The sequence below is a fragment of the Pongo pygmaeus genome, chromosome 17 (genome assembly GCF_028885625.2).
Source record: "Pongo pygmaeus isolate AG05252 chromosome 17, NHGRI_mPonPyg2-v2.0_pri, whole genome shotgun sequence".
Lineage (NCBI taxonomy): Eukaryota > Metazoa > Chordata > Mammalia > Primates > Hominidae > Pongo > Pongo pygmaeus.
Genome location: NC_072390.2, coordinates 36,948,048 through 36,963,213, shown reverse-complemented (window position 1 = coordinate 36,963,213; position 15,166 = coordinate 36,948,048). Strand labels below are relative to the sequence as shown.

The 15,166-nt window shown below is 35.9% G+C and overlaps 1 pseudogene; it reads right to left on the bottom strand.

The window, feature by feature from the left end:
* Positions 1-913: 913 nt before the first annotated feature.
* On the bottom strand, positions 914-1,670 carry LOC129018931 (small ribosomal subunit protein eS4, X isoform-like; annotated as a pseudogene).
* Between the last annotated feature and the right edge of the window lie 13,496 nt (positions 1,671-15,166).

Genomic DNA, 15,166 nt, shown 5'->3' with positions numbered 1-15,166 from the left:
TAATTATAAGCTTTATTTTTTTCTGTTTTCTAATTCTTTAACCTAGAATTCCTTTTTTTTTTCAAGTTCTAGGGTATATGTGCAGGATGTGCAAGTTTGTTACATAGGTAAACATGTGCCATGGTGGTTTGCTGCACCTACAAACCCATCACTTAGGTATTAAGCCCAGCATGCATTTGCTATTTTTCTTGATGCTCTTCCTCCCCTAACTCCCTCCCCACACAGACCCCAGTGTGTGTTGTTCCCCTCCCTGTGTTTATGTGTTCATATTGTTCAGCTCCCACTTATAAATGAAAACATGCTTTTCCATTTCTTTTTCTTGGTTATTGTTGTTTTCTAACTTCTTGAATGGAATGCCTAATGTTTGTTAATATAAGTATTTAAAGTTTTTTCCTATAAGCACTATCTTAGATATAACCCCATGATTCAGACATGTAGTGTTTTTGTTATTGTCATTTTCCATATTTCTGGTAAATTCAGATTTTATTTTCTTTTTGACCCAAAAGTTGTTTATGAGAGAGTTAAAGGATTTCTAGGTAATAGAATTTTTGTTTTCATATTAATTTCTAGTTTTATTGCTTTGCAATAACAATTGTTATCGGTATAATTCCTATTTTTAAAAATTTACCATCATTTCCTTTGTGATTTAATATATGGTTAGTTTTTGTGAGGGTTCCATTAAGGCTTGAGAAAAAATGTATTTTCCTGTTTTCAAGGTATGGAGTTTAATGTGTTACAATTTAATTTATTAATTTTGTAATTTAGGTTTTCTACTTTTTTACAAATGTTCTATTTACCTGCTTTCTCATGGACTGAGAGAAAAAAATCAAAATATCGTTCATTAATTTTTTTCATGATGTATGATTTTTAATTAAGTATAAAGACCTTTCTAACATGTTACCTAGAGACCATTTCACCCACTGCTCTCTTCCGCCACCAGTCTCTTCTTTCTTTCTCTTCAGCAATGGTGAGGCAGATACCTTGTCCTCAGGCAAGACAAATCCATGATTTGTTGCTTTTGCCAATAACAAAAATGTTGGAGAGTCAGGTAGCAAAGCTGTTGCTGTTGGCATCTTTTACACAAACCACATCGAAAAATCCAGGATGTTTTTCTCTGTTGGTGATCGTACCAATCCTTCCCAGGTTAGCCCCTCCAGTCACCATACACAGGTTACCAGTGTCAAACCTGATGGAATCAGTAATCTTGCCAGTCTCCAAGTCAATCTGAACGATGTCATTCACCTTGATGAGGGCCAGGGCAGCAGATGGTGCCAGCATCATGAGCTGCCAGATCAGGGATTTCTTTTGTGCTTACAAAGTTTCTTCTCACTTTGAATAACTTGGCCTCCTCAGGTGTAATAGGATCAACAGCAGTTGACCCTTGGTGTCACAGATCAGATGGAAATTCTCTCTGGTCTTGTTAATGCTGACATCTAAGGAACCAGTGGCATAGGTTATATCAGTCAAGACCTTGTCATCGATCTTAACGAACTGCTGCATGCGGATCTTCTTTGCTTCATCTCCTGTCAGTGCATACCTAAGTCCATTCCTTAGGAAAATGATGACGGGGAGACTCTCAGCCTGTGGAGACTGGTGTATGGGTGGCAAGCAAACACACCAGTCAATGTATTCGGCATCCAATGCTTTGGGGCTCCTACCCACTTCAGATGCTTCTTGGCACCAAGAGCTGTGGCTGCACTGGGCAGGGAAAGAGGATCACCGTCTTCCAGTGCACAGAGAAATTGTGGCCAATATATCATTTCAAAGAAAGTGGTACTCTTTCTCCTATTTTCTGACACTTTTACATTATGAATGTTGATTCTAGCTATTTGGTGCATAGGCATTCATAAATGTGATATATTCATTGTGGACAGTCCCCTCTTTTATCATTTAAAAAAGTGCCCTGCTGTTATTATTTTTCTTCCCCTGAACTCAATGTTGATATTAAGATTACAAACAACCCAGCTATTAATATTGAAATAAAAATTAAAGCCCAATTTTCAGTGAATGAACAAAGTATTTATTTCCTGCTCATGCCAAACCCAGTGTGATCTCGGTTGCCTTGTTCCACCTGGTGGCTATGCCATTGGGAGAACATGACATGGAAAGAGACAAGTGGAGAGGCACACTGGTTCTTACCTGTCTCAGTGAGGAAATGCCAGTCAGTTCTCTGCATAGTCTATTGGCTAGAATTAGTCATAAGTCTGCTTATTCCACAGGGAAGGCTGGAAAAGACAGGGAAGTCAATAAATATTTGGAAAGGACAAACTGTCTCTGCCACATCCCACTTTCTCTTTGTTAACATTGCTTAGAATATCTTTTGTCTATGTTTGATGCCTTTGCCTTTTTGGTATCTGTTTTGATTTTTGCTTTGTGCACCATAAAAAATCATATTTTTTATGATTTTTTACATATTTATTTTTACATAAAAATTTTACATATTTATATTTACTAGTATGACAGATATAATGGCATATTATTTTATGTAATGCTTTCTAATTTTTAGCCTTTTTCTTAGTCTATCATCTATGATTTTCTTGACTCTTGTAGATTTTTTTCTGATAAATTAGAATGTTTGTATTTTGTTCTAGTGCTTATATCTGCAATCAAAATGTTGCATAATACCCTTAGACTTCTGTTTCTTCAGAGAGTATCTGAAAATACATATTTCAACTTTACTTGTAATTCTCTACTATGAAAAATGACTTTCCCCTGCCAACTCCTAGTTTACTGTTTTATCTTCCTTAGTACTTACCTTTAAAGATTTTATGCCTTTTTATTTCATTAGCTTTAATTTAGTTATTTTAACCTCCCAACTGCAAATGATGAGAAAGTGAGCAGACTTATATTTTTACATTCTCTTCTCTTTCCTCTCCAAATTATTTTAAACGTACATAATTTCTATTTTGTATAAGGTTGTTAGGATTTTTAACATTTACACTCTTCTCTGTTGCCATACTTCCTAGATTTGTTTTGATCTTGATTGTACAAACAAATAGGGTTAAGTTTCACTGCGAATCTTTTGGCTCTGCGTGTGTGTGTGTGTCTATCTCTTGGTTGGTCAAAGTTCAGGAGTTTAAAAAGGATGCTTGGTCAATCATAGCCAGTGAATGTTACACACATCTTGCTAGACTAGTATAAAAATCTTTGTGTAATTGTTGAGTCTAATGACCTGAAAGGTGTTCAGTTCTTGGTTTTGGTTTTGTTTTGTTTTGGATTTCTTGGGGGCGGGTTTTGCTTGTTGTTCTTTTTTCTTTCAGGATTTTGGGAGGAAAAATTTATTTTTGGTTCCAAATAGAAAAACAAAACCTATTTTGATCTTTAGTGCAAATGAGGGCTAGGGACTTAGCCTCCACCACTTCCACATTGCTTCATTCTGTCATTCGCTCACTGCAGCATATGCAAGAATAAACCAATATAGCTTACTGCATTTTTAATTGAAGGTCAGTCATGCTTTCTGTATTATATTGCATACGAAATTGTTTACAAAAGAAACACCGACTCATACTTCTCTTTATCGGTTGCAAGTGGCACGCAGGGACAGAGGGCAAGTGGGGGGCTGGTGGGGGAGGGGATATATATATTTTTTTCTTAAATGTGCTTCAGCAGCCAAGCTATCTTCCAAGGAAGGCAGGCAGTGGGTAGAGCAGAGGGACTGAGAGCACACTGAAGAGATGCTGGTGGGTTTCCCCACCCTCACCCCAAAGCAGAAACCTGGCAGATATCAGCTCAGCCCCGTCCTGGGCACACACACTACACAAGGAGATGCTGGAAGTTAAGCAATATTTTAATACTGTAGTATGTTTGTTTTCTTTTTCTTTATTTTTTTTCCACCAAAAAAGTAAGTAAACTAAAACACAAAAACGTATAAATAAAATCCGCCCCTCTTGGGGGTGGGGGGCAACCTTAAACCAAACACCTAGCTATCAAATAATCAGAATGCATTATCTCAGACAGGATTTCATTTCTGGGAGGCAGGGGCATGACGGGGCAGGGGGCTGGAGGCTGAAAAACAAAAGTTCCAGAGCCTCCTTTGAAGGTTCTCTATTGCTATATTCTGTACATAATGTATCATCCCGTGTGGAATCTGTGAGTGTCTTTTTAAGTAGCATGGGCTAGCCAATCTGCCGTTCATGGTGTATTGTAAACTCCAAATTCCATATGTAATAGGATGCAAGTCTGAGCGTTTCATGTGCACATAAATGTATCCAAATAAAACTTTCCCTAGCACTGTGGCTGACCTCACCATTACTTTTATACTTTAGTATGAAACTGATGAGAACTTTGGTAGTGAGTTTTTTTTTTACTATGTATACATACATATCTATCTATCTATCATCTATTTATCTATATACATACGTATGTATGTATGTATGTATGTCTCTATCTATCTATCTATCTATCTCAAGCATCTTTCAGGTCTGTGTGTGTGGCTTTCTTAAAGCCCTGTTGTACAAAATTACTATGTGGATGGTGGTCTCTCACATCACAGATGTGGAAAGTATAATTTTATATTTGTATTTTCAAATAAATAAGTTTGTGAAAGGTTAAAAAGAAAAAGGATGCTTGAGCTCTTGCATGTTCAAAGTTGTTTTTCAGTTGTCTTTATACATGAATGACAATTTGTCTGGGTATAAAGTTCTTGGGTCAGCCTTTCTTTCCTTGAGAATCTGAAAATAGAGCTGTTGACTTCTGCTGTCACTGAATGTTACTGTGCAGAAGTGTGAGGCCAGCCTATCTTTCCCTCATAGGTGATTTCCTCCAGGAAACTTACTTGATGTTGACTGTTCTGGGTCTGTTTTTCCTAGAACATGGCATGCCTTTTCAAGCTACAAAGTCTTCTTTTAGCTTGAAGTGATTTTTTGAAAATTCGAATTTAAAATAATTTGTTTCATTATTTTAGTTCTCTCCTTTGTAGTCTTTATCTATTGGCTCACCTTCGCTTGTTTCCATATAAATCATTTCCCTTCAATTGTCTTAAACTTTTCTTTTTCATTTCATTTCTTTTTATTCATGTATCTTAATCCTGCCCTGTGTGTTTCTTACTGTGCTTGTAGCAGGATCTGGGAAAACTGGTGAAATGTCTGGAGAAAAATAAAAACAAAACAAAATTATACCCTACTTCCATCCCATCACACATATCCAGCTGGATTACAATATTAAATGAGAAAAAAAAGAATTTTTTTTTTTTTTTTTTTTTTTTTTTCTGAGATGGAGTCTTGTTCTGTCGCCCAGGCTGGAGTGCAGTGGTGGGATCTTGGCTCACTGCAACTTCCGCCTCCTGGGTTCAAGTGATTCTCCTGCCTCAGCCTCCCAAGTAGCTGGGACTATGGGTGCATACTATCATGCCTGGCTAATTTTTGTATTTTCAGTAGAGACAGAGTTTTGCCATGTTGGCCAGGCTGGTCTCGAACTCCTGACCTCAAGTGATCTGCCTATCTCAGCCTCCCAGAGTGCTGGGATTACAGGCATAAGCCATCATGCCCAGCTAAGAAATCTTAAAAGAAGCAGAAAACACACAGCTGATTTTTAAATTTGGTATTGGAGTAAGATAGGCTTTCCTAAGCACAAATGAAAAAGAACTGAACACTGAAAAATATTTGACTTTATGACAGTTTAAATTTATACATTAAATAAACAGTGGTGAAATTAAAAAACGAATAAACTGAAAACAAATGTTTAAAATTTATATGACTAATGGATATCATATCGTTAACATAAACAAAGTGATAACCAGAAAGATGTACACCTAAATAGAAAAATTGGCAAAAGATGTAAGCAAGTAATTTACAAAAGAAAAAATATAAAAATCCCAAGAAACATATAAAAATACATATTTCAACTTTACTTGTAATCAAAGAAATATAAATTAAAACATTTTCTCCACCAAATTGGCAGAAGAATTTAATATCCAATATTAATGAGGAAGAGAATGAACAATCAGCTTTTAGTCTGCTGGTGGGAATGTAACCCAGCACCTACCTGAAGGGCAACCTGGCAATGTATATCCAAATCTTGAAAAATTTATATCGTTGGATCTAGTCATTTCACTTCTAGAAATTTATCCAAAAGAACTAATTAGAGATGTGTACAAAGATTTATATATATGGATGTTTTTTGTTGAAATATTTACATTTTCAAATTGGATTAATCTAAGTAACCCAAAATAGAACATTGGTTAAAATAATTTGTGGTACATTAATATGATGAAATACTATGCAGAAATTTTTTAAAAAGTATTTTAAGAAACATTTAGCTATGTGAGAAAATGTTGACTAATGTGAAGAAGTACATAATGAAACATTACGTAAAATGTAACCTTAATTTTATAAGAAGATACTATTTATAACACTTATATGTACATATATTTACATTATATATATGGAAGACTTAAAAAAATCAAAATCTTGTATATATGTATATATTTATCAATCATATATTATACATTTAACAACAAAATTTAAAATAAATTTAAAATAAAATACACCCAAGTGTTAGACATTATTATAGTTGGGAATTAATTTAATTTTTTTCCTGAAAACCAAAAACTATAAAATGCTGCTGAGGGCATTTAATGAAGACTGGAATAAATGGAAAGATATATGATGTTGATGGGTTGGAAGATTCAATATGGTAAAAATAGCAATTCCCCCCAAATTGATTTTTAGATTCAATAAAATCCCAGTCAATTTCCCAGCATGTTTATGTGTGCATGTTTGTGTATGTGGAAGGAGAGAGGACAATTGGTATAAAATTTATGCGGAAGTGCAAACATCCAAGAATATTCAAGACTGTCTTAGAGAAGAAATGAAGTTGAAGATTTTACATGAGTAGATGTCAAGACTTATTATAAAGCTATAATAATTAAGCCAATGTAATGTTGGTGAGAAGAGAGATATATTGGCCAATGGAATAGACTAGAGTCCAGAAACAGATCCACACATATTTAGTCAGCTAGGGCCACTGGTAGGGTATGTAGGACCCTGGGAAAATATGTTCTGTAGGGCTCCTGACTACATAAATAATTTGATTAAAATGTATTACAAAATGTATGGGCCCAAATGAGACTTAAGGATTTTTGATGAAGAATTAGAATAATGGGTTGAGTGGGTCTACTTCCCTGTTTGTTTATTATCCAATCAGTGCCTGTGAAGATTCTTCATAGGTCCAGACACTGTCTCTTCCTGTTCAGGGTCAGAAACCATCCATTTGTGATCATTATTGTGATCCCTTTGCGATCACTATTTTCAACTGTGCTATTCTTGGCTGATTTCAGATTTTCTACCACAAAGAAAAGATAGTGACTCTTTTTTTTTTTTTGGACAGAGTCTCTCTGTTGCCCAGGCTAGAATGCAGTGGCGCGATCTCGGCTCACTGCAAGCTCCGCCTCCCGGGTTCACGCCATTCCCCTGCCTCAGCCTCCTGAGCAGCTGGGACTACAGGCGCCCGCCGCCACGCCCGGCTAATTTTTTGTATTTTTAGTAGAGACAGGGTTTCACCGTGTTAGCCAGGATGGTCTCGATCTCTTGACCTTGTGATCCGCCTGCCTCGGCCTCCCTGTAATCCCTGGGATTACAGGCATGAGCCACCGCGGCCGGCTGATAGTGTCTCTTAATATTCATAATGCCAGGGCCTTCAGAAACTTCACTGAGACACAATAGATCTTCTTGCCTCTTCAGTTCTCCACTACCGTTTATTCAATGTTGATTGCATCATCATTCATGATGCTGAATCATTCATGATGCTGAGTCATCCATCATGCTGCTCATGACTATGGATTTCCAACGTCTTTCTCAAAGGTTATTTCTATGTTTCATTGAAGATTACCACAAATTCAAGTCTTATGCAGAATATGGAGGAAATTTTGTTGTCTAGACATGTTAAATTTACCATTCAGAATTTTATAGCTTAAATAAGGAACAAAATATCTTCCAATCATGTCTTCTCTTGAACTCCATAAGCTGTAGTAGTCAACATTGAAAATGATTACAGTCTAGGAATCACTTTCAATGTTGATTACAACCTTGCCTTCCATACCCTGTCAGCAGGGAGAAGGGTTCCATGGGTAGAGCAAAAATAAAATCCTCATTCATGTAAAGAATGTCTGTCTATTATCTGGGATGACTTAAGACCAACCTGGGAGAACATGACATCACCACATTGATCAGAGGCAAAAAATAAAAATAAAAAAGAACATGAATCAATTGGAAATGCCCATTTCCAGTAAGGAGCAGTAGTCCTGGAAGCCCTTGGAGGAGGTAGTTGAGACCACCCCATGGCGACTACCTGACATGTGGCAGGGAAGGGATGGGGTGAGATGACCACCCTGGTACCACTGCCTGGAGCAGACAGAGTAAAACATGCCTGCCACTGCCTCCTGTGCTGCACAGGAGCAACACCACAGTCAGATCATAGATGAGTGAGCCGACACAGGCCCACACAGGTGCAGCTTAAGACCAATTTAAGGTCAGCAGTGGACCAGGTGCTCCTCAGGGCATGTGATTGGATTCTTATATAGCAGTAGAGGGTCGAAGAATACCTCAAAAGGGAGAACAGGAACAAAGCACATGCAGGTCCCCATCCTGGCTCAGGGCACCCAAACAACACTGCCAGCCACAGGAGCCTAAGGAAAATGGAAGGAAAGCCCTTCAAATGGAGGGTGGTGGGGGGGTTGCCTGAGGCATGTGGCCTGGGGCAGGGGTTCTCTTGCCTGTGTCTAAACGTGGTACTGCAGTCATCAAATTTACAAAAAAAAAAAAAGTGTTGTGTTGCAGGATATCCTAATTACCCTGATATGATCATTACACGCTGTACGCATATATCAAAATATAAAATGTACCCAATAAATATGTATAATTATATCAGTGAAAAAAAGTTAAAAATTAAAAAGAATAGAAAAGGAAAAATGTGTTGCAGTAATGCCATTGGGGAAAAGATTGGTCTTTCCAACAAATGCTGCTAGAGCAAATGTGTGTACATCTATAAATAAATGAAACTGGACTCCTTCACTTCATTCACAGAAAATCGATTCCACGGGGATTACAAACCAAAATAAAAAGGGTAAAGCAAGAAGATATATTTAGGACCTGGGAGTAGGCAAAGATTCTTAAAAAGTACCAACCAGAAAGAAAAAGATCAATTAAATAGACTTTATTAAAATTTAGATTGTTTTAATCAGAAAATATCATTAAAGGTGCAGAAAAGCAAGTAGATTTATAGACTTCTGCAACAAAACCTTGGTTTTAGAATATACAGAGAATTTTTATACATTAATTTGAAAAAAGGTAGATAACCCAACAATCCAATAACAAAAGAGTAAGATTTTTCAATTGTCATTTTCCAAGAGAAGATATTTAGACTAATCAAGTACATAAAAAGTGGTCAGTATTGTCATCAGGGAAATATTAATCATCAGTGAAATGCAAATTAGAACCACAGTGAGAAACCACTATATATCTACCTGAAGGGCTAACTGAAAACAAATCACTGGTACTATAAAAGCTTGCTGAGGATGTCAAGCAACAGAAACTCTCATGCATTAATAGTGGGAATGTGCACTGGTACAGCCTCTTTTGAAAGCTATTTGACAGTTCTACTAACGCGTACCCAATGACCCAGCAATTCTACTCCTAGTGGAATACATGCTACAGCAATACACGTCCAAGAATGTTCAGTGCCACGGTATTAACACTAACCCTAAGCTAGAATAAACCCACATGTCCATCAGTGGTGGAATGGAAACATTGTGGAAGATTTATAACTGTGGTAGAATACAAACAATGAAAAGAAAATGAACTACTACTACATGCTATCATATAGATAAACTCACAGATATAACGCTGTGTGAAATGGCAAGCCACAAAGGAGTACACAATGTATGATTTCATATATATAAAGTTTAAAAACAGGAAAAAATGTAATCTATGGTGAGAGAAGTCAGAATAATGCTTGCATGTTGGGAGTGTGACTGGGTGAGGGCACAAAGGAGACTTCCAGAATGCTGGTAATATTATGTATCTGTATCCTAATCTGGATGGTGGTCACATAGGTATAAACATTTTATAAAAATTGGTCAAGCTTCACATCCACATGTGTGTTTATTGCAGCACTATTAACAATAGCAAAGACTTGGAACCAACCCAAATGCCCATCAATGATAGACTGGATAAAGAAAATGTGGCACATATACACCATGGAATATTATCCAGCCATAAAAAAGAATGATTTCATGTCCTTTGCAGGGACATGGATGAAGCTGGAAACCATCATTCTCAGCAAACTAACACAGGAACAGAAAACCAAACACCGCATGTTCTCACTCATAAGTGGGAATTGAACAATGAGAACACATGGGCAGAGGGAGGGGAACATCACACACTGGGGCCTGTCAGGGGGTGAGGGGCTAGGGGAGGGATAGCATTAGGAGAAATACCTAATGCAGATGACAGGTTGATGGGTGCAGCAAACCACTATGGCACTTAGTATACACCTTTTTAACAAACATGCACGTTCTGCACATGTATCCGAGAACTTAAAGTATAAAAAAAAAAAACTGGTCAAGCTTAAGGTCTGTGCACTTTAATGTATGTATAAAATGGTATCTATTTGTTATATCTGTGAAATAAGTTACAGAAAAATCAGCTTGGCCTCAGCAGAGCTACCCTTCGGAAATCTGAACAAATATTGTTCATGGGGCCTCTTTCTACATAAACTGCTGGAGTTATTCAAAATAATCTGGGGTCTCAAAAGGAAGAAAAAGGATCAGGGTCCACATGGGTTGCAGCCAGGATTTAGGGGGGCCCTGCTGGCCCCTGACACCAGATGAAGACTTACAAAATTTAAAGGAAGGCACTGCAAAGTGTGGGGACCCTCTGAGGGGTGGAGTTTGGGGCAAGGATCTACCACTCAGGTCTAAGAATAGTACTAGCCCTCAGATTTTAATTGTATAACCAAAAGCCCAAAGACAGTGGAAAAGTGTCTACTGAGGTTTAAGATGGAAATGATATGAGCTAAAAATTGCATATTACTATGTTCTTATTCTCATATGATGACTGTAGAAAAACATTGATATTTAATAATTCAAGAACTGTACCAGCCCTCTGCCCTTCTTAAAGTAATTGCTTAAAAATAGTCTCCATCCAACCTAGATTTGAATCAGGTTCATGTAAAAAATATATATGTGTATATATATAATTAAACAAATGAAGTACAAATAATCAGAAAATTTACAGCTGTAAACTGCTTATGAGTTTTTCATAAATCAGAATATTTTAGAGATGTTTTTAGTATTTTTACTTAAAATAAAACAGAACAATATTTTCTAGAAAAACAACAGGATGGCAATATTAATTTTAGGAAAAACTAAAGAGGATTAAATGAAAGAAGAGTTATTAATAAATAAAAATTCCACAAAGAAATATAGTAATCATTATCTTTCAGATGAGTTTTATCTATACATATACAAAAGCTCTTGGCAGAAGGGAAACAGAAACACGATTGTCATGGTGGATTCCTGTCTTTATAATCTCATATAGAAAAACATAAGGACAAGAAGTTTGAATCATAGTATGAGGTTGGATTAGATTTATATTCAACTTTATATTGTTCAGTTAAAGTACTTTTTCAAGTTACCATGAAATACTTAGTAAAATTATTATATACTCAATCACAAAGAGAATCTCAACAAATTCTATAATGTAAAATTGAACTGGTCATATTCTATGACTGTAATATAATGAATTGAAAAATCAACAAAGTTTAAATAGTAATTCTTCTAATCTTTGTAAATATTTTTCAAAATTTCTAAACATATATGTCAATGAAAACGTCAAGTCCACAATAACAGACTTAAGAAAAAGTCTGTTATTAAGAAAAAGAATAACAAGGCCGGGTGCAGTGGCTCATGCCTGTAATCCCAGCACTTTGGGAGGCTGAGAAGGGTGGATTACAAGGTCAGGAGTTCAAGACCAGCCTGGCCAAGATGGTGAAACCCCGTCTCTACTAAAAATACAAAAATTAGCTGGGCATGGTGGCAGATGCCTGTAACCCCAGCTACTTGGGAGACTGACACAGAGAATTGCTTGCACCCGGGAGTCAGAGGTTGCGATGAGCTGAGATCACGCCACTGCCCTCCAGCCTGGGCGACAGAGCGAGACTCTGTCTCAAACAAAAAGAAAACAAAAAAAAAAAAAAAAGAAAGAAAGAAAAAGAAAGAAAGAAAAAAGTAACAATATTATATATCTAATCTTCAGGATTAAGCCAATGCTTTACTGGAGAAAAAAACTCATAGCCTTAAGGGCTGTCATTATTAATGAAAATAAATGAACTAATCATTGAAGTCAAGAAGTTAGATATATAATAACAAAATACACTTTGGGAAAGAAGTCTGTAGTAATGATGCTAAAATCAGGAATTACTAAGTTTAAAAACAAATTTTAAAAACCTCATAGGATAAACGTAGAAGATGATTCTGTGAAGAAAATAGCACTATGAAAAAACAAACAAAGGAACCTGACAAATTGATTTAACCATCATAAGAAAGGCATTAGAATTAAGAAAAAATATGTAAAGCAGATACAGAGGAGGTCATAAAATTATGAGAATATTATGGAAAATTCTTTGATGTTAAATTGGAAAGATATATTGTTCAAGGAAAGTAAAAGGGGACAAAATTGACTCAATAATAAGTAGACCAATAACCTTGGAAAAAAAATCAAAATAATTCAAAAGACCTTATGCCAAATAATTTTCCAGGTAAACTTTCTTCAAACTTTCAAGAAACAGATAATTTCTATGCTATTCTACTTCAGAATATTACTGATCCTCAATTCATCTTATGAAACTTACATATCTCAAGACCAAATATTAAAAATTTGAAAGTTTAAGAATTACATTTGATTATAAATAAAAAGCTCAAATAAAATTTTAGTGAACAAAATTAAACTCTAGTATTGTTCATCATATCCTTGAAATGCATTTTTAATATTAGAAAGTCTATTTATTCAATGAGTGAAATAAAAATTTTAAAAGATGTGATAACATATAACATGTACTTCTTTTTTTTTTTTTTGAGATGGAGTCTTGCTCTGTCGCCCAGGCTGGAGTGCAGTGGCGCGATCTCGGCTCACTGCAAGCTCTGCCTCCCGGTTTTATGCCATTCTCCTGCCTCAGCCTCCTGAGTAACTGGGACTACAGGGGCCCACCACCACGCCCGGCTAATTTTTTGTATTTTTAGTAGAGACAGGGTTTCACTGTGTTAGCCAGGATGGTCTCGATCTCCTGACCTCGTGATCCACCAGCCTCGGCCTCCCAAAGTGCTGGGATTACAGGCGTGAGCCACCGCACCCAGCCAACATGTACTTCTAAAAAAGCAAAACTCTTCAGAGACTTGGATTAAATTGATTCTTCCTCACGGTTAGGAATATTTATTTGAAACCTGTGTTTGCAAATGAACTGAATAAGGACCACTGTTTTAAATTTTTTTGTTTTGGCCTGTACAGTATTGGGAAAATGATTTGTTATAGACATTTTATAATTGGGAGATTTCATATAAAATCAGATATTATCTCTTATATGCAAAAAAAAAAGATGAGGGTTAGGATGTTAACAGTAAGCTAACATTTCATATGATATAATAGACTTAAGCTGAGTATCTGCTGTGCAGCTCACATTAGAAGGAGCACTGTCCAGTTTGTCAGTCTCCACCAATCTCTATTGTCTTATAGCTGGCCTGCTTCATTTATTCCTGTTATCTATGCAACTCCCTGAGGCATATGTATTTATATATGTCTATTCCAATATTAAACTTAGTAACCAACATTATGTTTACTGGTGTAATATGTAAGAGGTTATTCTTATTCCTCTTGAGAACAAGTCAAAAATGCCATCTATGACCTTTACAAGGTAACTTTTTGTTATTTTTGTTAGAATCATGTTTTTGGAGACAGGATCACACTCTTGTTCAGGCTGAGTGCAATGGCACGTTCCGGGCTCACTGCAGCCTCCACCTCCTGAGTTCAAGCAATCCTCCTGCCTTAGTTCCCCCAAATAGCTAAGACTACAGGTGCACCACCACATTCGACTAATTTTTCTTGAATTTTTAGTAGAGACAAGGTCTTGCTATGTTGCCCAGGCTGGTCTCAAACTCTTGAGCTCAAGCGATCCTCCTGCCTCTGCATCTCAAAGTGCTGGGATTACAGGCGTGAACCACCTTACCTGGCTGGTTAGTGAACTTTTTGAAAGCTGTGGGCACTAGAAGAGACAAGAACCCTAAGAAAGGAGATTTTATCACTGGAAAGAAAAAGGCAAAATACAATATTTTTAGCTGGTATGATTATATACCCTCCTTAAACACATGCACTCAAACCTCCCCACCAACTATAAGCTTGTTGTAAATAATAGGATAGTTTAACAAATTGGCTGATTAGAAGATAAAGATTTCTAAAATTAGTAACCATTTTTCTTATATTCCAGCAATCTCTGATTAAACAATACAATGACAGGATGATTGTATATAGCAACAAAAATTTTAAAATACAATGAATGTGCAGGAACAATATGAAAAAACTATAAAAGTTTATTGAGAGATATAAAAGAATATTTGGACAAATGGATATATATATCAAGTTCCTAAAAATTATAAAAGTGTCAATTCTTTCCATTTAAATTTATAATTTTAATGTAACCCCAATGAAAACTCTAAAGAATTGTTTTCTAGAATAAAATTTTAAATGAAGTGCATCTGGGGTTGTAAGCAAGTAAGAATAGAGAAAAATTCTGAAAAAGCTGTTTAAAGTGGGAGAATCTTAAAAGTGTTCAGAACCTTTTTCCTAATAATTCCATTTCTAGCAATGTATTTTAATAAAACAATAAGAAACATAAATAAAGGTTTATTTGTAAGATGCTCTTTACTACGATACTAATAATGTTGAAAAATTAGGTTCATTAAAAACATCCACCACAATGTGGAAATGGTTAAATAAACTGTGGTTTGTCCATATGAGAGACTATGAGGCATTTATTAAATGTCATGCTTGTGAAGGATTTTTAAATGACATGTGATAAAGCTCATGATGTAATGCTATGTGAAAAAAAGAATATATAAAATTCTATGTTTAGCATGATTCCAGTCTAAAAATTCTTAAGGTGGTGGAATTACAGATGATTT